We start from the raw sequence: 26,131 nt of genomic DNA, 5'->3' as shown, positions 1-26,131 counted from the left end.
TATTTTAAGCTGGTTATTTTTAAGAACCAAAGACTCAGAAAGAAACTTTGACCTTCCCATGAAATGCCTAAAAGAAGTTAGATAGGTCCAGGAAAAAAGCTATCATCATAGATAACTACAGTTTTATATGAACTAGTATAGCATTGACCAGGTGACTCAGTTGGTTGTAGTGTTGACCTGTACACCAGAAATTTGTGGGTTCTATCCCTGGTCAGAGCACATACCTAGGTGGTGTGTTCAATCTCTGGTTGGGCATGTACTGGAGGCAGCTGATCAATGTTTTTCTCTCACATCAGCATTACTCTCTCTCTCCTGCTCCTTCTCTCTCTAAAATCAATAAACATATCCTTGGGTGAGAATTATACACACACACACACACACACACACACACACACACACGAACTAGTGAGTAATAGACAGGGAGGGACCTTTGATCAAAGACCTCTTTGTCTGCCATTGTTCAAGATGGCCCTGCAAACATTTGTTTACTGAACACTTGAATTGCCTTCTTCCCATTTGAATTCCCAAACCACAACTCTCCCCCCAGCACCTTAACTCAAAATGGCAAATAAGCTTCAACTGCACAATTTGTCCTCAGGCCCCATGTTCTTAAATTACCCTCCTATAAAATTAATTTTGGTTGTTTTTTTTTCCTGTTAATCTGTCTCACGTCAATTGGATTACTAGACCAGCCAAAAGAACTCAGAGGAAAAATTCCCCCTCCCTCACAGAACTAATAAGAAAAAAGACTCCAAAATATACTCTAGGTGAAAATAAAAAAATTAAACACAGTATATGTGATATGCCCATTGTATTTTGAGTACACACATGTATGCACACCTGTGCCTGATTTTCAGAGATGATCTCCAGAGGTATGCACAGTAAACAGGCAACAATAGTTGTGTCTGAGAGGAAAACTGAAGGACTTAAGCACAAGAGTGGGAAAGAGAATTATTTTTCACAGTATCCTCTGAAATTTTGTGCAAGACATTTATTTGGATTACCTACTCAAAATGAATAAATATTTAATTTTTTTAATAAAAAAACTTTCTCCTGGAGAACTCACTGTTTAAGCCTCTACTGATATGTGGTTCACATGGCATTTGTACTTCTCTGTATAATTTAATGTCCTGAGTACACATATTCTGAATACTCTGCATTTCTTTTCCCTCCCAAGACTTACCTTTTCCAGGTGGTAGAGGTCAGATTTGGATAACCTCATCGAAGGGCAAAGGCAGCTTTGCCCCCTGACCAATAGGCAATTCTAAGGGCTCAGAGCTTGTTTCTTCCAAACAGCCCAGCAGCCTCAAGAAAAAGAGAGGAAGTGGACAAGTACCGACACCCTACTGAGAGCCAGGAAGCCGCTGCCCTCTAGGCCAACCTCTGTGCAGCTTCTGCCTTGGGGATTTATCTCCCAGGAAGAAGGCCTGGCCAAGGGTAAGTGAAGACCCCTTACTACAGTGATCTCACCTCCTGAAGGAAAGTGTGTCTCTGTGGAACACACGTAAGAATGTTAAGGCTTTGAGGAGAACTAAAGAGGAAGCATGGCTCTCCCACACTTTTATTTTGAGGGGTTGTTGGCTATGCTTTGGTTTTTGGAAGGACAGAAGTGCAGCAGATCTCCCGTCATGGCATTTCCATTCCCACATCTGGCATGGAGAGACAATAAGGATGGTGTAGAGGTGGAAGGGACAGGGAAGCCCTCAGACACAGAAAATTGGGAAGGAGAATCATGCCAGGTCCTATTTTTTTATTCTCTAGCTTCCTGAGGGAGCTAAAAATGAGAGTTAGAAGCAAGGGGTTTGGACACAGAAAAAAGGAAAAGACAGGCTACCTTTGAAATGCAAGTACGGGAGCAGAGATTTTTCAGAGAGCACAGGCATGGCTGTGAGAGGAAGTGGAAAAGTGGGAAAAGGAAGTTCTTAAAGGTAAGGGCAGAAATAATGATGACAGGAGATGGTTTATCTGCCGGTGCCTCCATCCTTTCCCCTGCACAGGGCCTGGCACTAATTAAATGAATGGACGGGTGAATGAATGGAGAGATGATTAGCAAAAGCTGTGGCTATCCATGAAGGCCACCAGAGCAAAGCAGAGAGGGACACAGGGAAAAGAATAACAGGGTGCTTAGGGTCCTGCCTGGAAAAGCAGGGAGACAGACTCCAGGTGAGGGCTGCAGGGCCAAAAGATACGTGCTGGGGAACTGAAACTAAACTTTTGCTTGACTTAAAGTGACCCAAAAGCCCTGGCTGATTTAGAGCAAGTTAAACACTTACCTGAAAACAGCATCAAAGAGCCAATGAGTTTCAGGAGACATCTCACAATTCTCTCAAAGCCTGTGGGATAAAGGGATTTGAGACAAAAAGAAAATGGTGATATAATTTTAAGAAAATTAGGGGGAAAAGAGCATGCCTCCTTACTTTCCCCACCTCTAGATCCAGGAAAACTGACTAGGTCAGGCCCCTCAGCCACATCATCATATTAAAATGAGAATCCAGCTGAGCCTCTGAGCAGGCATTTTCCAAATGGCTATGGAATTCCTGCACCTTCCAAAAATACCTCTTCATCCAACTCCTGCCAGGGAGGAAGGGCCACATGCCCAGGCTGTGACCAACCAGTAGGGCTTCCTGAGCCCTGGAGCTGCACTCATGTGCTCGGCAGACCCCAGATACAGGAAATGCCCTCTTGCTCAGTGGGTAAGCACAGCCAGACAGCTACTGGTGCTGAGCCGAAGACTGGGAGCAAAGCATCCTCTAGTTCCACTTATGACAAAAGAGATTATATAACTTCCAGGAGTAGTTTCCAAATCTAGCTATGCATATAAACCACCTGTGCAGCTTTGTAAACTAGACACCAGATTTTTCATCAGTTTTATAAAGCAGAAACTCCGTGGGACAAGTAGTGGGTAGTGACTGGGAATTGGCATGAGAAGGACTTCAGAGAGGCTAGTTGGTGATATTCTGTTTCCTGTCCTGGGAATTACCCGGTTTGTTCACTTTGTGAAAATTCATCACACTGTTCAAACATGTGCACTTTTCTGTGTTTGTTGTAAATTCTGCTCCCTTGCAATGTTTGAGAACCAGTGAGTCAAAGCTCCAGGATGGGAGCTTTGGGATACACTAGAGATGCTGGGTGCTGTTGAGTATGGGCTGGAGTTGCTGCAGGTGTCTGTCTCCCTTCTTGGGCAAACGTCTGGCCTATATGGGGGACAAGCTCCAGGGAGGGGAAGGACTGGGAGGGGAAGTACTCCAGGGAGCCCTTCTCTGCCCACAGATGCTGACTAGTGGTACTGGTGCAGCCCAGGAACAGCTGCCAAGCCTAGTGATCTCTCCTGTACCGCACCTCTTGGACAGAGCTTATCCAGGCCCCCTGTGACCTGATTCAAAAGGGCAGTTTTCTCCAGTGGTTTGGTTTCCCTCCCTGATTAAAGAGACTACAGAGGCTACCAATTCTAGCCACCCTTTCAGGTCCCTTTCCCAAGGAAAGCAGCTTCTGTGAAGGATATGCTACTCCTGGCAGGATCTGGGTGACTCCAGCACATGAGATTTGCCAATATCCCAAACCAGGCACTGTTCTAGGCACAAAGGACAGAGCAGTGAACAAGTCAGTCCCTGCTGCACTGATAGGTTTTTATATTATAATATAGAGCCTGGCATTTAATTACAACTGAAGGGGATCAGAATTCCCCACCTCAAAACATGCCACTGTGGCATAAGGATTCTTTTGAGCTGGAGGCAATTAAGAAACAGAAAACACAGGAGGAGGTCTTTGTCCTTCTGCCTGGTGCAAGGCATAAATTTCTCTTTTGTAAAAGTCTCCATTTGTAAAGAGCTAGACTCAGGGAAAGGAGTGAAAATTGGTGAAGGAAACGTCAATAACTTAGATATGCAGATGACACTGAAAGGGTCAGGCCAGTTTCCCAGCCCGCCAGGCTGCTCATGACCCAGTCAGGCCAGTTTCCAACCCGTTGGACTGCCCAGGACTCAGTTATCTCCACTCAATTAATAGCCGGAGGCTTAATCAAAACTCCCCCCCACCATGCACAATAGACACCTGGCGCCTACCACAGTGACTGGCGGTCAGACTGACCCTTCTGTACCTGGGAACTGCTGCCCTTTACCTAACCTATTGTCCCAGCTCACATCCTGGAACTCTGAGGCACCCGCCTGGAAGAACAAGAGACTAACCCCTCCCCTAGCTCCTCACAAACCCCACACTTTTTCTTTTAAAAACTCCATTCCTGCCTTCCCCCTCCCTCACTGGGAGCTGCAGTTGATCCCAACTCAGCCTTCCTGTAATAGCAGCATCAAATAAGGCACTTGGATTAGATCATCGGTTCCTCCTACCTCTATTTCTCTTGCATTTCTAATAGACACCATTTTTAAACTTTATTTCATTATAGACACTATTACAGATGTCCCCATTTTGCCCCGCTTGCCAGCCTCCACCCAGCCCTCACTCCCTCCTTCCCTTGGGACATCACTACACTGTGCCATGCATATATGTTCTTCTTACTGGCAAAAAGGAGCTATGATCTGAAGCAACTTCTGATGAAAGTGGAAGAAGAAAGTGCCAAACAGGACTACATTTGAACACCAAGACAAAAATCATGACTACAAAAGAAACACACAACTTTAACATAGACAATGAAGACAATGAAATTGTTAAAGATTTTGCTTACCTTGGTTCAGTCAATTCAAATGGAGACTGCAGCCAAGAAATCAAGAGAAGGCTAAGATTCAGAAGAATTGGAAAAGACCACCAAGAGCAAAGATGTATCATCAGATACCAAGGCTAAGATAACCTGCACCCTCATTTTCCCAGTTACTATGTACAGATGCGAAAGTTGGACAGTGAAGAGAGCTTGAGGTAGGATAGTAAGAAGCTAGGAAAATTCCTTGGCAGGTAGAATAGGGAACCTGACAGAGAGCTGAACAAACTGGCCAAGCAATTTACAGTCAGATACAGAGGGTCACCTTTCTAGAGATAATTTCTAGGCCTCTGTTGTATTTTAGCTCCAGGCCCAGAAAAGTGGCAAAACCAAGTGGGCTATGTCAGGACCAAGTACAATTACAACCCCCTGCCCTGGCACTAATGGATAAGTGGAGACCATGACCCTGAAAGAGCAGACCTAGAGAATGAATATTCTACTGAAACCCTCCCCTGAGGCCACCCCTAAGGTTCCTGCCTGCAAGAGAGAGATAAAAGCCCCAAGACAAGACAAAGGAGCTCTGCACGCCTTCCCTCTGGGCAGTAGCCCACACCATTCCCTTTCTCTTCTTCTTCCCCCACTTCTTTCCCCACAGGTGCATCTCCTAAGCCCTAAGGGACCCCAATATTTGCAGTTAGGGGAGCAATGGGCAGCAGCAGCTCATGCCAGGCTAATCCACTGAACATATCCTAAGGTCTTCTTTTCTCTGACTTCCCAGTGAGCTCAGGCAGTCCAGCCTAGGCTCTCCTGTTGCTTCTTCTATGCCAAGCCCTTCCTTGTTTCACTGTCCAGCTTTAATAAATGGATCCTCATAGTCACCTGGACTCGTGTTGTGAAATCTTTCCTACAGGAAGTCAAGAGTCCACGCACTACAGCTGGCCCTAGGTAGACCCACTCAGGGCCAGGTACCCTGTTTGGTAATAAGCTGATAAGAAAACAGTTGATTCATTTGAAATACAGTGTTGGAAGAGAGCATCACGGATACCCTGGAGCAATGGAAAGACTAACAAGTAGGTCCTAGAACAAATTAAGCCTGCAACATCACTGTAGGCAAAAATGACAAAATTGATATTATCTTACTTGAGGCCCATCATAAGAAGGCAGGGTTCTTTGGAAAAGACAATAATGCTGAGAAAAATAGAAGGCAAAAAGAAAAGAGGAAGACCAAATACAAGGTGGATTGACTCCATTAAAAAAGCCATAGTCATTGATGTACAGGAGCTGAGCTGGGTTGCTGAGGACAGGACACTCTGGACACCATTCATAGAGTCACCAGGAGTCAACTCAATGGCAGGTGACACAAAGGTGCTCCCCCTCACCAGGAAGAGGAGAGTAATTTGGAGATAACTCGTATCAGCTATCACCACTTGAAGCTGCATAACAAACTGTGGATGAACAAAGGGGCCTCACACTAACCCTGACAAGCTCAGGGGAGGCCTGCATAGTGGACCTTACAAACTCAGAGACCTGAAGTATCCACATAGGATGATCTGAAATTAAAACTTCCTAACTAAAAGCTAGTCATGAGGAGTAGTCATGTCCTAGGCCGGAATCTTCCTTGACAAAGGTCAATGTTTTGCTTCACTGAGCCTGTTTATTGTGCTTTTGAATCTACGACAACATGCCTTTGGAATGTCAGAGTAATCCCTTTTGTCCAGATCTCTCAGGGCACAGTCTCCCACTGGAAGAGGAGACCAGGAACTCCTCATTGTTATCTTGTTCTCATGTGTACCATCTCTGTGCTATAAACATTCATTGTTAACTATCCTATAACCACCAATGTACAAGAAGTATGTGTATATTTGGTTTACTTTTTATCTAGTCCCAGAGATTTCCCCACTTTGCTTTCTCCCACCTCCCTAATCTATCACCAATGGATTTCATGTGACCCCCTAATGCCTTCTCCTTTGATTCTAATGTATAAAATAAGTGGTAAAACAGCTATTTTTCTGGAGCATTTTCTCAATCTGTTATGACTTTGTTTCCTGGAAATTGTCCTCAGCTTGGCTCAAATAAACTCATAAAAATTCTCTACAGGTTGGGACATTTCTTATGTCGAAAAACCTTGCTAATTAACCCTCATTTTCTCTTAGTTTCTGTAATGCAGGAGGTCAAACCTGGGGATCTCAACTGCTCATTCAGGTAAACCAAAACAAAAAACAAAAAACCCATAAGGAGAACCTGGTGGAGCAGATACAGCCCTTATTACTCACATTACAGGGAGCACTGAAGGTGGCAGGTCTGCAAAGCAGGAACACACTTCTCCCCAGTCCGAGACCCACTATGAGGGGTCCCAGACAAAGGCGGCAGGGGTTCAAGCTGCACAGGCTTTCATGTGGCCTTAACCTATATTACGTCAGAAAGGTCAAGAAGCAGTCATCATGCAAGAAACCTGGATCCCCAGGGGTGATAGGGAGGGAGTTACAATCCATTTGCTCAAGACAATACACATTCTTTCGGGCCAGGGGCCCTCTGGCCAGCCCTCATCAGGGATGGTGGGAGAGCCCTGTCTAGCTTTGACCCTACAGTTTCCCATATATATTGCATTCACCACTCTTTACAGTCCCTACAAGCCAAAAATCTTCTCCTCCCTTTCCCCTATTTAGTTAGGAATATAAACCTTTAACCACTTAGGGAGTCAGATATTTCCTTTGTTGGTTACTTCCTGTGCTCCTGGGCCATTAACCTTTTCTCTGTAAATCTGTTGTTTGTTAGTTTCTCAGGCCAGGCCACTGAATGTTAGAGTAGAAAACAGGTGTTGCCTTTCCTACATATACCGTATTTTTCAGACCATAAGACGCACATAGGTTTTAGAGGAGGAAAATAGGGAAAAAAAATTTTGAAGCAAAAAATGTGGTAAAATATTTAATATGATAAATAACATAATATTTCACCAATGTAAATGTAAACAGAACTCAACAGCAGCATTAACGACCATTATTCCTCCCAAATTTGGGGGAGAAGTGTGTCATATAATCTGAAAAATATGGTACTTAACAAAAGCACTCAGGCAATGAAGACTTGCTCACCATACAGTGTGACTATAACCAAGCAAACAGGGGTCCATCCATGTGGCGCCTTGGTGAATGACTCAATAATTAATGCTGGAAGGAACAGGTCTTTATTTACAATAGTCCAAACTTTGTGGGGGGCAGTGGCTGGGAGCATTTCAGCTCAGAGCTCCTTTCTCCCACAAGACCCAGCACTTCCCTTGCTCCCCACCAGGCTGTAAGCCAAAAGCACCAAAAGTTCCCCATCTCCTTATCTGAATTTAAGCCGGCTGCACAGATGGTCTCGCAGCAGCTCTCTCCTTCAGGATCTGGGGTATGTTGTCATCAGCCTTCATGTAATAGTCCAGGAAAGCATGTGCCATGGTGCTCTGGATCATGGTAGAGTTCAGGAAAGTCATAATTCCCAAGAGTCCAAATACAGTCTGGGTTCGCAAGGCAGCAGGTCAGCGTCTTGCAAGGGAGAATCTTCGGAGTCAGCTGGAGAGGGCACAATCAGAGCAGCAACGTGTCTCCTTCCTTACTACTCCAGGCTGAATGACCGCATCCTGACTACTAACTACATAGTTGCTTGCTTACTTCTCAGTCTCACAAGGCTGCTATATAATTCCTCCCTCGTGGCTCTGCTACTCCCTTCCAAACCACATGGCCAAATCCCCTCATGGCTGCCCCTCTTAGTTTAAATCCTGACCTGCAGCCACCTGCATGACCTCATCTCCGAGTCCTCCTACAACAAGCTACATTTGCCAGTTTCTCTGTATCTTTCTACTTTCTCTGGGCTACCGTCCCCAGTCAAGGCAAGAATGACTCAGTGATCCAGGGGCTTCCACCTCCCCTGGCTACATCATTTGTCAGGATACGCCCTTAAAGTTAGGTACTAGCCTTTTGCACCTTTTGTCTGGGGCAATAGCACAGCTTCCCTTCAGGGGAGACAAGGCTATCCACTTGCCACTGTTATGAAAATCACCTTAAGCCTTATCATCCACTTCTCCCCTTCCCTCAACCAAGAGCTGTGGGGAACATCCTCTCTACTCTGTTTCATGCCCAGGTTTCCATTTTTGTTCCTTTTGCTTTCCACCTGTGTTGAACTCAACCCAGCTCTGCCAACTTTCACATCACACTGCAAATGCCAACTCTACTCAGAAGGGTCTCATCTCTGTAACGTGTATGACCTGTGCTCCAATTTACACCTTCCTTAAGGCACTTCTCCCATTCCACCTCGCATTCTTGTTCTTTGTGTATTCACCTCTTTCTCCTCCCTCACCCCCAGGAAAAAGGAAGCTGCTTAGGTGGGGAAGGGCATTTTACTCCCTGTATGTTCCTTGCAGGACCCAACACTATTCTGGGCCTATAAGAGGCTTTTGAATGTTCATTCAGATGGATCAATTTGAATGATGGGACATTTTGTTCTACACCTCTGTAATTCATAGAAAAAGCCCTATGAGATTTTTTAAACTTTATTTTGAAACTTTTTAAACATAGAAAAAAAATAGTGAGTATAGTATAATTAACTCCAATATACACACCTTTCTCCAAGTGTCCAACTATTGATTCAACAATTATTAACATTTGCTTAATCTCTCTATAGATAGATATATAGATAGATATAATTATCAGTATTATTATTGAATCATTTGAGAATAACTTACAGACATTGTGTCTTCTGTTCCTTTACCCCTAAATATTTCACTGGTATTGCCTAAAAACAAGGACATTTTGTTTAAAAAAAATGTTTATTGGTTTTAGAGAGAGAGAGAGAGTGAGAGAGAATGAGAGACAGCAAGAGAAACATGGATGTGAGAGAGAAACTTCAGTTGGTTGCCTCTCATAGGCGCTCCAACTGGAATCGAACCTCCACCCTGTTAGTGTATGGGACGATGCTCCAACTGAGTCACGCCGGCCAGGGATACTTTCTTACACAATGATCCAATGAAGGCAATTTAATATCAATATAATATTATTATCTAATATACAGTGCATATTCAAATTTTTTTCAAGTGTCCTTTACACCTAGTATTTTTTTCCTTCAAAACTATTATGCCCTGGACAGGTAGCTCAGTTGATATGAGCATTGTCCTTACATGCCAAGGTTGTGGGTTTGATTCTCTAATCAGGGCATATATAAGAATCAAATTGATGTTTCTCTTCCTCTCCCTTCCTCTCTCTCTTAGTTGTCATATCATGTCACTTTAGTCTCTTTTAATCTGGAATACTTCCTCAATCTTTCTCTGTCTTTCATTCTTGGGTCATGCCAGTTTTTTGTAAAATAGCCATCAACTTGAGTTGGTCTGCTGTCTCGGGTTTTGCATTTGGGAGACAGTAATGCCCTAGAAGTGGTGTTGTGCCTTTATCAGTACATCACAGCAGGAGGCACACAGGTCAGTTCCATCAGCAATGGGTGATGTTAATGTCGATCGATCATCTAGTTAGGGTGGTATCTACCAGTTTTCTCCACTGTGAAGTTACCATTTTTCCTTTTGTAACTTAGAAGTAATCTGTTAAAATTAGTATTTCAGAGACTGTGGAAATATCCTTTTTCCTGTCTGATGATGATTCCTGCCTGGCTCTGCTGTGCATGCCAGTCATTCAAGGAAAGTACAGTTGGCCTGCGTCTAGGGGCGGAGGCCTTGGAGATCACAGAGCCAGGTTGGACAGAGAAAAAAAAGCAACTGGGACAGAAAACTGTGTAGAGAGCAGGGAAGTCTGTCTGAATGCCGTGCTGGAAGCTGAGCTGCAGTTCACTGAGTTGTGGGTGGCAGGCACCCCACACCCTTTCATTGCCACCAGGTACCTCAGGGCTTCCCCAGAAGGGCTGGCCCTTCACCAGGGTCATGCTCTGGAGAAGGACCAGCTTGCAGGAAACAGGAGGACTTTCCTTTTCTCCTTATTCCCTAGTGGCCCCTGATGATGAGGGGTAGAAAGAGATGGTGGAGGGTGATGGGGAGATGCCCCAGTAGTACTATTTCCACAATATGTTTAGGGGCCCAGTGAGGCCCAGTGAATCTGAAGGATTCCAGCCACCTGGGCCTGGCTTGGCCTGGCCCTTCTAGCCAGGCTCCCCACACACCCCTTGCCTATTTGCTCTGCTCCTTGCAAATATTTGCTGTGCTATTGGACAAAACTCTGGGCTTCCAGTCAAGGAAGTAGAAGGTGGAATGTAGAAGGTGTACACCCACAGGACATACACAGCTCTGCACAAGTTGGCCATGAGTTCTTGAATGCCTGATAGAAGGTGTATTAGTTTTCTGTGGCTGCCATAACAAATTATTGCAAACTAGGTGACTTCAAATAATGTGAATTTATTCTTACAGTTCTGAAGGTCAGAAGTCTGAAATCAAGGTATCACCAGGACTGTGCTCTAAGGAGCACCCTTCTGCAGACTCTAAGGAGAACCCATACTCACCTCTTCCAGCTTCTGGTGGCTGCAGCATCTTTTGCCTTTATTGACAACATTCTTCATTTTTTGTCACTGCGTTCACATTGCCTTCTCCTCTCTAAGGAAACTTTTGTTTATTTGTTTTTTTAGAATATCTTTTAAAAATATATTTTATTCATTTATTTTTAGAGAGAGGGGAAGGAAGGAAGAGGGGGAGGGAGAGAAACATCAGTGTGTGGTTGCCTCTCACACACCCCTTACTGGGAACCTGGCCCACAACCTAGGCATGTGCCCTGACTGGGGATTGAACCAGAGACCCTTTGGTTCCCAAGGTGGCACTCAATCCACTGAGCCACATTAGCCAGGTCTTATAAGGAAATGTATAAGAATCCTGGGGACACCCAGATTATCCAGCATAATGTTATAGTGAGATCCTTAACTTAATTACATATGCAAAGACCCTTTTTCCAAATAAGGTTATATTCACATGTTCTGGTAATCAGTACATATCTTTTGGGGGACTACCATTCAACCCACTACAGGAGATATCCATGTACTCTCTTCCATTCTGCACAATGTTAACTTTTCACATGTTTCTCTGAATAAATTTTATATAAGTGGTTAGAAGTCATTAAAGTAGTCTCTGATGGCTGTTTTGGCCCTACCCAAACATTTTTGTCTTCCCCTGCCACACACACTCAAAATATAACACATATACATACTACAAAAATGTGTGCATATGCTGTAGTCATTCATTTGACATTTACTGACTGTCCACCATATAATATCATGGCATTATCTATGAAACTAGCATTCCCACTGGTGTGCTGGGTGTGTGATGTGGTAACTTGGCTAGGCTACAGGCCCCATAATTCCCTTTCTAATGTGATTCCAGTTAGGGTGGGTTACAAGCCTATTCTCTCGTGAGAGTCAGAATATTGAAGCATGGCAGCAGCATTTTGTAGCATAGTACAGTTTCTGCCAGTGATTCATGCAATTGTTCTCTCATCCCTGTGGATCATCCTCCCTGAGTGCCTGTGAACAACCTTCCACCTGTGCTTGTGACCAAGCTCCCGCCTCTCCCTGTGAACGAGCTTCCACCAGTGCCTGTGGGGTTCCAGTCTGCCTCTGACCCTCCCATCCTGATTCCCTGCTCTTCTATGGACTGTTTAGCCAGTCCCCATGACTGCACAAGGCAATCCTTCACAAATACATTATTTTAAAAATACACATACATTTTTGGAGAGAGGATGAACTATGACTAATACAACTAGTATTTTACAAGCTGTTAGGAAATAAAATGGTTTTTAAAAATAAGACTACTCAAGTACATCGCCAATACAGAAGTTTGTGATTATATTGTACTATCAAATATCAAATAAAATATCAACACTAATTATACATTATATTTCTACTGCAAATTATTAGCACAATTACTGTAAGGAAAATTAAGCACTATCTTAAAACAATCAACTTGGTACAATAGACAAAATAGATTAAACAATCATGGAACACTAATCATGAAATAATATTATTTGGTTTTTTAAAAGCAATTTAAAAATATAATTAGGATCTGGAGTTGTAACCTAATTTTTGCGCAATATTTCCAGCTGCTGAAAGGGTCTTTCTGATCCTTCATTTGTTAGAAGGTGAGAAAATAACTTCAAATATCTCTCTGTAAACCATTCATCATATTTAAACATATTAATGTATAGGGATGCTGAAACACCAGGATACTGAAAATCATTTATATCACCTTACACCTGTCAGAATGGCTGTCATTAATAAATCAACAAACAAGTGCTGGAGAAGAAAGAGAAAAGGGAACCATAGTGCACTGTTGATGGGAATACCGACTGGTGCAACTGCAACTGAGTAAACCAGGGTTCATGCACATGGCACCTTGATGCATGACTCAACAATTAGTGTTGAGGGAAACAGGTTTTTATTTACAAGATTCCAACCTGGGGGGATGGGCTGGGAGTGCTCCTGCTCAGAGCCTTGTTTTCCCAAGAATCCCAGCACTTCCCTTGCTCCCCACCAGGCTATAAGCCAAAAGCAAGCCCAACAGTTTCCCATATCCTTATCTGTTCTTAAGCTGGCTGTGCAATCATATCTCCATCCTCCCTGGAAAGTACACTTTGGGTTTGAAAATTACCATCCCCTCACAGGAGCTATCTCATTTAGGATCTGAGGTACATTGTCCTCAGTCTCCACGTAAAGGTCCAGGAAAACATGTGCTGTGTTGCACTGGATCATGGTGAAGTCTGAGAAGGCACACAGAGAGTGGCCTTTCCATATGTCCTTCAGAAAAGCAAAAGTGTACAGTCTTGGGGGTATTTGCCATTTACAGTTCAGCATTGGAGGCATTCCCCCATGAATCCCTGCCACAATTCCCAGCCCCATCTGCTTTGCCACTGTGTTCTCCAGGCAGGTTTCCCAGTGGCTCTCCTTTTCCTTACTCCAGCTCCTTCCTAAATACAAACTGCATGCCTGCTTCCTATACTATAGCTCGAATGGCTATAGCCTGCATGGCTGTATTTCCCCTTGGCTGCCTGCTCAGGAGGGGCAGACATGGTTCCTCCCTCCCTTCCCTACAGACCACATGGCCGAGTCCTAACTCCTGGTCAGCATGGCTTCTACCTTACACACCAGCCCTCATGGTGGACTGATTCACTACAAACTGCATAGCTGCTTGTGGCTTTCTTTCTCAGATCTCATGGCCAAATTCATCATTTCTTCTTCCTCATGGCTACCTGCCCAGAGGAGCATACATAGCTCCTCCCTCACTACAGGCAGCAGGGCTGAATTCTGACTCACATGGGTGCCCTCTTCATTACAGACTGGCACAGCTGCTTGTTACTTCCTCACTACCCCATGGCAGACCAACCCAGCTCTCTCTCTGCCCACCCTCATGGCAGGATTTTCAAAGACACCAAAGTAGCTCCTCTCTCACTATAAACAGTGTGGCCAAATCCCCTTACTAGCATGTCTTTATTTTAAATGCCAACCTGGAGCTTCCTATGTGATTGAGGGTGGTTGTAATAGAAAGTAAAATGCATGTGTGCTTGGTAAAAGAAGGTATGAAAAATAGAAATGTGTATTTGTTGGAGGGGAAGAAAGTAGTTTTGTCCTAAAGCAAAATGATCATTCCAGAATAAGAAAGGAAAAAGATAGGATGACATATGAAAGGGTTGTAAAGGTTGTAGAATTTTAGGGAAAAGGAATCTTGGAAAAGAGAGCTTATGTACTGTCAAACTAAGATTGGAAAGAATTTATTTAAGTTAACTTTCTTTTAATATAAAGAGCACATAATATAAAATTAAAATTTGGTTTTGTCTCTATGTTAAAAGGATAAATTTTCCTATATTACTGGTATGCTCTTAATAAAAAACTGTAAAGAGAAATTAAAGTCATATGTTTTATTAAAATTATTTCCTGTGCTTTGCATCATCACATCTTTGATTACTTGGTTAAACCATATCTTCTTAATATTCATCTTAATAATTTATCTTAATAAATTTTGCTTCCAGTCATTTAACTTTTTAAAAAATCTTTTTTTAAGGTTTTATTTATTTATTTTTCTAGAAAGGGGAAGGGAGGAAGAGAGGGAGTGAAACATCAATGTGTGGTTGCCTCTTGCGTGGCCCCCACCGGGGACCTGGCACACAACCCAGGCATATGCCCTGACTGGGAATTGAACTGGCGATCCTTTGGTTTGCAGCCCACACTCAATCCACTGAGCTACACCAACCAGGGGTCATTTAACTTTTAATGTAACTTTTTAATTATAGTTGATATTCAGTATTATTTTGTATTAGTTTTAGGTATACAGCATAATGGTTAGACAATTATGTAATTTACAAAGTGGTTGCCCTGATACCAACAATTTATTTTGGTATTTGTGAAGTCTTTGTTACCATGAGAAAATAGATAACTAAAGTAAGGGAATTTCTCATTAAAAAAGGGGGAGGGATAAAACTAATTAGGCCTATTTGATGTGCTAGAATTTTCAGGTTTGGAAAATGGAGTTTATCCAATTGCCCCCTTCTCAAGGATATATGTATGTATTAATGATGCTTTCCAGTAGTCACTATAATACATCTAGAAAACATTTTTCTTGCTAGTGGAATCCCCACAGAGCTTCACAGTGATCTGTGAACCCATCCTATATGACATATTCTATACCAGATATGCAAAATTTGGCCAGTATTGCAGCATTTCCATTGCACTGATCTCCAGTCCTCTGGCTTTGTAGAACAAACCAATGAAATGGTCAAAGCTCAGGTGGCAAAACTTATTGAATCTGCTAGCCTTCCTTGGCCTAAAGCCCTTCCCTTGGTATTGCTCAACCCAAGAACTACTCTCTTTGGTAAGCATTGATTGTGTCTTTTTTAACTAATTACTGGAAAACCTATGAGACTAGAGAAGGGAATGTATAAATATGCTTTATTACAGAGACCCTCTAAGTTTTGTAAAAAAAATTATCATCATATTTCCCTTATACAAGGAGCTTTTTTGGATCTATATGCATTTTCCTTTGTTTCTGACCAGTCAAAAAAGCCAAATTTGTATGTCCTGGTAAAATGAAGTGCTGCTAGTTTTTGTGAAAAGTACATTATTTTAAATGTGAATCATTCCTTTTATCTTGGGATAAGTGGTAATGATGCTAGAATCATTACCTTCTAGCATCTTTTTATGCTAGAAGGATGTTGACCTCTAAAATGGTATCTGATTGGATATTCAAGGGGGAAGGACCTGTATCTCAATTGAGGTGATTTAAAGAAACATGGTAAAGTAAAAATTGATGGCTAAGAAAAGCTGTTATATACAATCTTTTTTCTTTAAAAATTAAAAAAAATGCCATTACAGTTGACATTGAATATTACATTAATTTCAGGTGTACAGAATAGCAGCAGTTAGACATCCACACAAACCCACAAAGTGATCCCCGCAATAAGTCTAGTACCCACCTGATATCATAGTTATTGCAATATTATTAATGATATTTCCTATGCTGTAGTTTTTACGTCCCCATGACTATTTTGTAACTGCCAATTTGTACTTCTTAATCTCTTCACCTTTTTCACCCAGCCCCTGAATCCCCATCTCATCTGGCATCCATCTGTTTGTTCTCTATATCTATGAGTTTGATTTCTGATTCATTTTGTTTGTTTTGTTTTTTAGATTCCACATATAAGTGAAATTATATGGTATTTGTCTTTTTTTCTGACTTATTTCACTTAGTATATTACCCCCTAGGTCCATCCATGTTTTCACAAATAGTAAGATTTTATTCTTTTTCATGGCTGAGTAATATTTCATTGTTATATACAGGGGTAGGCAAGAGTAGGTTTACAGTTGTTCATATGGAAAATAATACAACAATTAATAATTAATAATACAAGGATAACCTCTGTGTTTTACATACTCACAGCTGTAAGTCTACTTTTGCTTTCCCCTATGCAATCTTTATTAACATTTTCAAATGTGGCACTGCCTGGTATGGCTCAGTGGATTGAGTGTTGGCCTGCAAACCAAAGAGTTGCTGGTTCAATTCCCAGTCAGGGCACATGCCTGGCTTGCAGGCCAGGTCCCCAGTTGGTGGCGCACAAGAGGTAACCACACATTGATGTTTCTCTCTGTCTCTTTCTCCCTCCCCTCCCTTCTCCCTAAAAATAAATAAGTAAAATCTTTTTAAAAATATTTCCAAATGTGTATTGTTCTTTTTCTAATATCTTAAAATGAAAAGGAAACAAAAGGGGAAATTTTAAAACTAAAAAAATTTCTTGTAAGTAGAAGTAATATCTTGACAGTAAATAGTCTGCCAGCTTAAGCCTGTAACTTTTCTTACTTCTCTCTCAGGGCTAACTGTATTGAGTAGAAGTTCAGTGTTTTGAAGATTACCTCCTTTGTGAGTTCCTTGTATTCTATCTCATGTCAATGTCTTAAAATTTTAATGTATTTAAAGTGATATCAACAAGAATAAGCTTGCCATTTAAAAAAAAACCTCTTAGTATGGATAACATTTAACATAATTTTAAAAGTTAATAATTCTACAAATTGTATTATTGGAGTTAAAGTGTGCTATGGGATGGATTGGTGCTTTCTTTGAGGTAGAAAAACCCTTTTCTTCACATAATAGACCTATGGTACTCGTGCACATGCATAATCTCTTAGTGACTCAAAAAAAGAAAGAAAAAGATCCAAGTGGTTTGTTCTTTGTTTAGACAAGGGTAGGGGGCAACCATCGGTTCTTCAGTGACAACATCAGAGATTTCCTCTGGTGATTGCCTTTGAGTGATGGGTGAAATAAAGGTTCACAACAACAACATTCACCCTTGTTTCAGCACCTGCCCTCATCATTAATTATTTCATTGAGAATATATCTTTGTCCAATGGTTTAGTAGGTGCTATAGAGGATATAGGGAAAAAATGAGACCTGGTCCTATCCACTAAAATTTTTAAATCCAGTAGAGAAGGTCAAACTGTTATCTGACAGTTACAGAACAATCTGACTTCATTGGCAGCTGGTCTTGCCTTCTCAATCATTGATTAGGAAATATATTTCAACCAAAGACATGAATTTCTGGTAAACAGGCTTATTGTACAATACCATCATTGTTCTGGAGCCTAAAGATTCAGTTCATTGGATCTTATAAAGCACCTACCTTAGCCTGAACACTATAATAACATTATAACAGGGCCCTGGCCAAGTAGCTCAGTTGGTTGGAGCATTGTCCTGTATGCCAAAGTTGCAGGTACAATCTCTGATCAGGGTACATACAAGGATCAACCAATGAATGCATAAGTGGAGCAACAAAGCAATGTTTCTCTCCTCCCTCTCCTCCCTCTCCTCTCTCTCCCTCTCTCCCTCCCTCCTTCCCTTCCTTTCTCTTTGAAATTAATAAATAAAAACCCCATATCAAATTCATGAAAATGGGCAAGAATGGAAAAGAAATGTAACTGTTTTCTTTTCCTCTGTGAAAGTATGGTTATGTATTGGAAAGGGCGGAACATTTAAAATCTTTTTTCTAATGGAGTAATATTTAGGTAAAACCATGTTAATGCTGCTTAGAAATTCAGGGATATTAGGTCTTTACCCTTATGAATTTGAGCTGTTTACTTAATTGATGTAATTTGCTACACATTAGTACTATATTCATAGGATTTTGTTCTATTAACCATTACAATTTCACAAACATCTATTTGCATAGTAAACAGATTATTATGTTTCTGTAATTCTGAGTATAATTCTAGTGCTTCTGAGGATGTAAGTGGTACTTTTCAATTCTAACACTATTTTATGTATACAGCAAATAAGTACAGTTGTATAATTGAAATGCCATCAATAGAAAGTATGTAATACTGTACCTTTTTAGCTCCTGATTTCTGTCAGTCCCATTCCTTTGACCTCTTCTCAGAGGTAGCTAACTCTTGATCACTGCAAGATTAGAATTCTGAGATTAGTAGGGAGCAATTACTTCCTTAGAACTGTAGGCTTATGGACTGGCCTTGGCACTGCTAAATTAGATATAACAATGTGAAACCTAACCAGAAAAGTTAACAAAAAAATCCTGCTCAGCTGCTGGAGCCATCCAAGTTCAACAAAGCTCTTTAGAAACCCCTGGCTTGAGCAGTCCTCAACAACAGGGTAGACTTAGATTATTTGTTTGCAGCCCTTAGAATTTGTGCCACGGCAGTGCCTCTTGCTGACCCTGGTTAAACACCTTTTTCCAGGCAGAATTAGAAACAACCAAATTTCTCAAATTTGCAAAATCTCTTAAGGGACATTCTACTTTTGCCACAAGTACCTTAACTTGTTAGGGTTTAAATTTTCTCATATTTTCACCTAAACTGAGCTCAGGGTTATTTTGAGGTCTGGACTGCAAATTGTTCTATTCATCTTTTTCCTGATTTGTTTTGTGTACCTCATTGTCAAGCTGTTGGTGTTCTATATAACCAGGTGCCTAAAACCCCCTATAAAGATTCAATTAATGTTTGCCCAAAGAATACAAATGATCCACCAAGTCACTACCTCTTTTTAATTCATAATGATTTGAACTCTTTTTCTGTTACATAAATTGCTTGAACATCCATCTGGATTAAGAAGATGAAGGCTCTTATGTCTGGTTGTCTTTTGCCAATTGTTCTTGATTTACTCCATATTTGCAAAATAAATGCCTGTAACTGTTTTTCAACTTCTTTTGTATTGTTTATTCCAGACATTTGTGGGACATTGTTCAGAGGTCTTGCTAAAACTTCACTAATTCAACACTTCATTGCAAACTCTGCCTCAGAAATCTTCCAAATTTAATAGGCACCTAAGGAAACCCTTAAACGTAGACAGCCCTAGTTGCTCAGTTGGCTATAGCCCACCTATGAGAGTGCCACTGAGGGACTAGATGGACCAGGAGTAGGTAGCCGGACGTGCTCTGGCATCAACATAGGACAAAACACATCTAAGACAAAACTGATTGATCATCAATGCCATCTGTTGATAGGTTTCAACCAATAGGAGGAAATATGAACCCTATGAAGAAATATTCATTTGATGTGGATCCCAAGAAGGAATTTATCTGCTGACATGGACTCCTCGTGGTCAACTGAGGGTGCAAATTTATTAGGTTCCTACATAATAAGAACCTAGCGACCCTTTGTTGACAGGGGCTTCTCGCATACTCTGTATACTGGTAAGAACCTCAGACTGAACTCTTGGCTTTCCTCACTATGCCCTGCTCATTTATGCCAAATGAGTCACTTATTATGAGGGAGTTCCTGCCTTCCCCTTTTGACCAATGTACTCAGACCTTCCCTGTCCAATCAGAACTTCTCCATAATGACCAATCAGGAAGCATAATGCTGACCAATCAGGACTGTGTGATTCAGACCAATTGGAATTGTACTAATTAGTGTACCTCATTTACATAAAATGTATCTAATTGGGAACCTGGGCAAAAACTTTCTGTAAAAGGTGGCCTCCCCTTTGTCTTGGCAGAGCACAATTTCGGTTGCTAGCTGAATCTGTGTCTCCTGGGATGCAGCTCTTTTTGCTCATATGAATGCTTTTTTTTTATGCTTTGTTGTAGTTTAAACTTAATTTTGGCTTTCAGTTCTGTGAGTCATTCTAGCAAGTTATCTAACCTGAGCAGGGGGTTGTGGAAACCCATCATCAACAGCCAGTTGATCAGAGGTACAGAAGGCCCAGACTCGAAAGTTGTGTCTGAAATGGAGATCTGTCTTGTGGGACTGAGCCCTTAATGTGTGGGATCTGCACTAACTCCAGGTAATTTAATTCAGAACTGAATTAAATTATAGGACATCCAATTTTTCTCTATAGAGAATGGGAGAATTGCTTGGTGTGGAAAACCCACACATAATGTGTCAGAAGTGTGGTGAATAGAGAAGTAGTTTTCCTTTAGGTAGGGCAACACATTGTGTTCCCATCAAATGTTTCTTGACCAAATCCTGGATATTTTGGGTAATTACCCCATTTGTCCTAAAACAGACCTAAAGCTGATGAGTGAATTTCCTTACTCTGGCAGTGAACTGAAAGCTGCTATATGACCAAATAGGAATTTCTTGAGTAAAAACTGGTTAGAATTCTGCTAGTTTTTCTTTATTTCTAGCTTTTTAAAAATCACATCTTGAGTGAGAAGTGGATCATCTCATAGACCAGAGTTTCCAGTATAGGCCAGTATATTGGCTATTCTTGGTCCCTTGCACTTTTACATAAATTTAGAATCATCTTGTCAAGATCTATAAAGAAACATGTTGAGATTTTGATAAGGGTTATGTATAATCTAGATTTCAATTTGGGGAGAATTAATCTTTATACTATTGAGTTATCTAATCCATGAACATGGTATATTTCTCCAGACTCATACACAGATTCATGAATGCAAAAGAAGACATCAGAAAGGTGGCATTGACTGCTGGTACCTCACACTTGGATCCTGCTGGAGTCTACTAAACTCTGTCCACTTGAGCAGGGTGCTGATCAAGGCATAATTATCATCAATTTTTACCAAAAAATGCCTACCATGAGTCTCTTATATTCAGAAGACATTCATATATTTTTGAATAAGTAAATTAATTAATAAACAAAATTGAACTTCTGGCCAAAATGGAGGCACAGGGAGACACACTGTGCCTACTCACACAACCAAAAGAAGAACAACAACAAATTTAAAAACAAAAAACAACCAGAAATGACAGAAAATTATACTGTGTGGAAGTCTGACAACCAAGGAGTTAAAGAAGAAATATTCATCCGGACTTGTAGGAGGGGTAGAGATGGGCAGCCAGGTAGAGAGGACTCGAGGCAAGGTGGCAGCTGGCAGACCAGGTGGTCCCACATTCACGTCCAGATAAACCAGGAGGAACAACTAGGGAGCAAGACAGACCACACAACCCAGGGTTCCAGCACGGGGAAATAAAACCTCCAAGCCTCTGACTGAAAACACCTGTGGGGGTTGAGGCAGCAGAGAGAGAAGTCCCAGCCTCACAGGAGAGTTTGTTGGAGAGACCAACAGGGTCCTAGAATGTACACAAGCCCATCCACCAGGAATCAGTACCAGAAGGGCCTGATTTTATTACGGGAAATGGGGGAAGTGACTGAAAACTGGCAGAAAGTGGAGCAAGTGGCATTGTTCCCTCTCAGACCCCTCCCCCACATACAGTGTCAAAATCCAGCCACGTGGGTTGTCCTGCCCTGATGAACACCTGAGGCTCTGCCCCTTACTAGTAACAGGCGCACTGAGACAAAAAAAAAAAAGGGCCCAAATGAAAGAACAGTTCAAAGCTCCAGAAAAAATACAACTAAGCGATGAAGAGATGGCCAACCTATCAGATACACAACTCAAAACACTGGTGATCAAGATGCTCCAGGAACTCACTGGGTACTTCAACAGTATAAAAAAGTTCCATGAAGCAATGAAGGTCGCATTATGTGAAATAAAGAAAAATCTACAGAGAACCAACAGTGATGGAAAGGAAACTAAAACTCAAATCAGCAGTTTGAAGTAGAAGGAAGAAACATTCAACCAGAATAGAATGAAGAAACAACAATTCAAAAAAAAAAATGAGGGGAGGCTTAGGAACCTCCAGGACATCTTTAAATGTTCCAACATCTGAATCATTGGGGTGCCAGAAGGAGAAGAGGAAGACCACGAAATTGAAAACTTATTTGAACAAATAATGAAGGAGAACTTCCCCAATCTGGCAAAGGAAATAGACTTTCAGGAAGTCCAGGAAGCTCAGAGAGTCCCAAAGAAGTTGAACCCAAGGAGGAACACACCAAGGCACACCATAATTACATTAGCCAAGATTAAAGATAAGGAGAGAATCTTAAAAGCAGCTAGAGGAAAAGAAAGAGTTGCCTACAAAGAAAGGCGTTCCCATAAGACTATCAGCTGATTCCTCAAAAGAAACCTTACAGGCAGGAAGGAGCTGGAAAAAAGTATTTGAAGTCAAGAAAGGTAAGGACTTACAAGATTACTCTATCCAGCAAAGCTATCATTTAGAATGGAAGGGCAGATAAAGAGCTTCCCAGATAAAGTCAAGTTAAAGGAGTTCATCATCACCAAGCTCTTATTATATGAAATGTTAAGGGGACTTATCTAAGAAAAAGAAGATCAAAACTATGAACAGTAAAATGACAACAAACCCACGAATATCAACAACTGAACCTAAAAAAAAACCCAAAAAACAAAACAAACTAAGCAAACAACTAGAACAGGAATAGAATCACAGAAATGGAGATCACATGAAAGGTTATCAGTGTGGGTTTGGGAGGGAGAGAGAGGGGGAAAAGGTACAGAGAATAAGTAGCATAAATGGTAGGTAGAAAATAGACAGCGGAAGGTTAAGAATAGTGTAGGAAATGTAGAAGCCAAAGAAATTATATGTACGACCCATGGACATGAATTAAAGGGGGGGGATGCAGGTGAGAGGGAATGTGTAGGGCAGAGGGGAATAAAGCAGGGGAAAATGGGACAACTATATGGGACTAAATGGAACTAAATGGGACAACCATAGTAGCATAAGCAATAAAATATATATATATATATTTTTAAAGGTGACATTGTTGACTCAGTGGACGCCCATGGGAATGACTGGCTGACACAACTCACCTTCTAGTTGCTGCCCCCATGCCTTGCTTTCTGCTTCCAAGCTGCCAGGCTATCACATGACCTTGGCCCCTGCTCACAGCTGATTGATTTAAGGGAAGGTCCAAAGCTGATCGAATGAGAGCCTTTTCATGGATTTTTGGACCAAAGGCTGAAACAGAGGTGAAACAAGCCCTCATTTTGGTATCTGAACTTGTAAAATATAAAATTTAGGAGCTCTACAACCAAGGTAATATGGACTGGAGAATTGGAAGCAGATGCATTGCTAGAAAAAGGGGTGAAGTACAGAGAGGCACAGTGTCAAGACAGAGAGGCTGGTGGTGGTTGAGTCTCTGACTCCATATAATTTCTGAGGCACAACTATATTCTTACTCATGGGTTCCAAGACCCATGATCCAAGAGATACATAGGTTCCAAAGGTCCACTGTTTCTTATAATAAACTCACCTTTAGGCTAAAACTAGTATGAGTTGGTTTTCTATCACTCACAACCAAGAGTCCTAACTAATGCAGTTGAGTAGTCCTAAAAACCCATATTCTCAAATAGATTTCAGGTGACCCAGCCTGGACACCTGGCTTTAACGGGCTCACAGTTTGGATTGTGCTCTACTTCCTTTGGTGCCCCTAGACCAGGGGTGTCCTACCTGAGGCCTGCAAGCCACATGCAGCTTGGGATGGCTATGAACATGGCCCAGCACAAAATTGTAAATTTACTTAAAACATTATGAGATTTTTTGTGTGTGTGATTATGTGTTGCAATGTATTTAACATATGGCCCAAGATGACTCTTCTTCCAGTGTGGCCCAGAGGTGCCAAAAGGTTGGACACCCCTGCATTAGGCAGAGCCTTGTCTAACACAGGCCAGTCACCAGCAGATATAATCTTTGTTCCCTTTCTCTGCAGGAATTTTATCTGCTTGGGATACATAAGCTGAAGTGGTCTTCTTTGCCCCTTTTTTTTAAAAAATGCAGAATTTATCTAATTTAAAAACTTGCCTTATTTTTATGTTTGGATTCCAAACTTTGGGCAGAATTTAATTACCATATTTGTCATTAAATTACCCAAATGATCACTCTAAGGTTATTACAGGCCTAAATGGCAAGTGCTACCTATGCCAAGGGGACTCAAAATAAGAGGCAAGAAAAAGATGGGACTTCAAAAGGATTAATAAAATTCTTCACCACTTCTGCCTCTCTTTATAAATACAGTGATGCAGGGGGTATTATAGTGATAGGAGGATAATGCTATGGATTTTGAGGAGAATAGAAGGAAGGAGGTTTTTAAAAGATTTTATTTATTACATATATAGAGAGGGCAAAGGATGGAGAAAGAGAACAAGAAATATTGGTTGCCTCTTACACACCCCCAACTGGGGACCTGGCCCACAACCCAGGCATATGCCCTGATTGGGAATGAAACCAGTGACCTTTTGGTTTGCACGATGATGCTCAACTCACTGAGCCACACTAGTCAGGGCTAGAAGGAAGATTTGAAGATACTGTGATACAGACAGTCCTCAGCTTTGCTAAATTCAAGTCTTAAAGTCTACACTTTCATACATTTCACATACTATACAATGACAGACCCAAAGCTCTTCTCATATGTGTGTGTGTGTTTCAGTTTTCTTCTTGTAATTGATTTCTAGTTTCATACCATTGTGACCAGAGAAGATGCTTAGTATGATTTCAATCTTCTCAAATTTATTGAGACTTGTTTTGTGTCCTAACATGTGGTCTATCCTGGAAAATGTTCCATGTACACTTGAAAAGAATGTATATTCTGTTGCTTCTGAGTGAAGTTCTAAAAATATCAGTTAAATCCATGTAGTCTAATGTCATTTAAGGCCAATGTTTCCTTGTTGATTTTCTGTCTGGATGATCTATCCATTGATGTCAATAGGATGTTAAAGTCCCCTACTACACTATATTACTGTGGATATCTCCCTTCATGTCAGTCAAAATTTGCTTTACATATTTAGGTGCTCCAATAGTGTGTGCATAAAAATTTACAAGGGCTATATCCTCTCATTGGATCAGTCCCTTTATCATTATGTAATGTCCATCTTTGTCTCTTATTATGTTATAACCCTGTTTTAAAGCAGGGGTGTCCAACCTTTTGGTGCCTCTGGGCCACACTGGAAGAAGAGTTGTCTTAGGCCACACATTAAGTACACAAACACTAATGAAAACTGACATTTGAAAAAAAGTGCATAATTTTGCATAATTTTCATGATATCTGCCAGCACAGATAAGCAAAAACGTCCTCACATAATAACCCTAATTATGCAGCAGCACTTTCAATAATCTTTTAAAATCGTCAAGCATGCCCCAGGTTTGTGATCACTAATATAGAAAATGCATATATCTAAGTAATAAAACTTAGATATCAATAAAACTTAGATATTGATAAAACTTACCAATAAAACTTATTGATTTGTTAATATTTTATTATAAAAGTAAAAGAAAAGAGGGCAACATAAAACAAGTGGGATGTTGACATTGAATTTGAGAAACTAGTGCATCAATATCTCATTTGATAGAAGTAGTTGCAAGTACTCCTCACTGAGTTCTAAGGGTGTCACCAGATATTTTGGTTCTAATTTACTCTTAATGTGTTTCCTTCTTGAAAACAGTGGTTCACAAATGTAAGTGCTGCCAAATAGCAATGACATTAATAAGGCATGATCGTGAAGCAAGGGGTATTTGTCTCTGGGAAGATGGGACCTATAAAGTACAGTACAGAGACACAATCAAATTTTTCTTTAAGCTGAATGTTAGATTGCAGCTCTATGCATTCCATTTGAAAATTGGCAGGTAACATATTTATGTAGACTGAAAATGGAGTTGCAAATATAGCAAAATATTGGTTATTTTCCCAGAAATCTTGAAATCTGTTTTCAAATTCTTGTA

General features: G+C 41.1%; 1 long non-coding RNA gene across 1 annotated transcript; it reads right to left on the bottom strand.

Annotated features, from left to right (window-relative positions):
* Positions 1 to 234: 234 nt before the first annotated feature.
* Positions 235 to 2,485, bottom strand: LOC123806257. Its single transcript, XR_006783474.1, has 3 exons — positions 2,427 to 2,485; positions 2,274 to 2,333; positions 235 to 327 (listed from the first exon to the last, which is right to left on the bottom strand). It is a non-coding gene; the product is annotated as an uncharacterized LOC123806257 (long non-coding RNA).
* Positions 2,486 to 26,131: the final 23,646 nt, after the last annotated feature.

This window comes from Phyllostomus hastatus, unplaced genomic scaffold (assembly GCF_019186645.2).
Source record: "Phyllostomus hastatus isolate PE091 unplaced genomic scaffold, TTU_PhHast_1.1 phas_scaffold_385, whole genome shotgun sequence".
NCBI lineage: Eukaryota > Metazoa > Chordata > Mammalia > Chiroptera > Phyllostomidae > Phyllostomus > Phyllostomus hastatus.
Note: the sequence above shows the minus strand (reverse complement) of the source record. Positions and strands in the feature narration are given on the sequence as shown.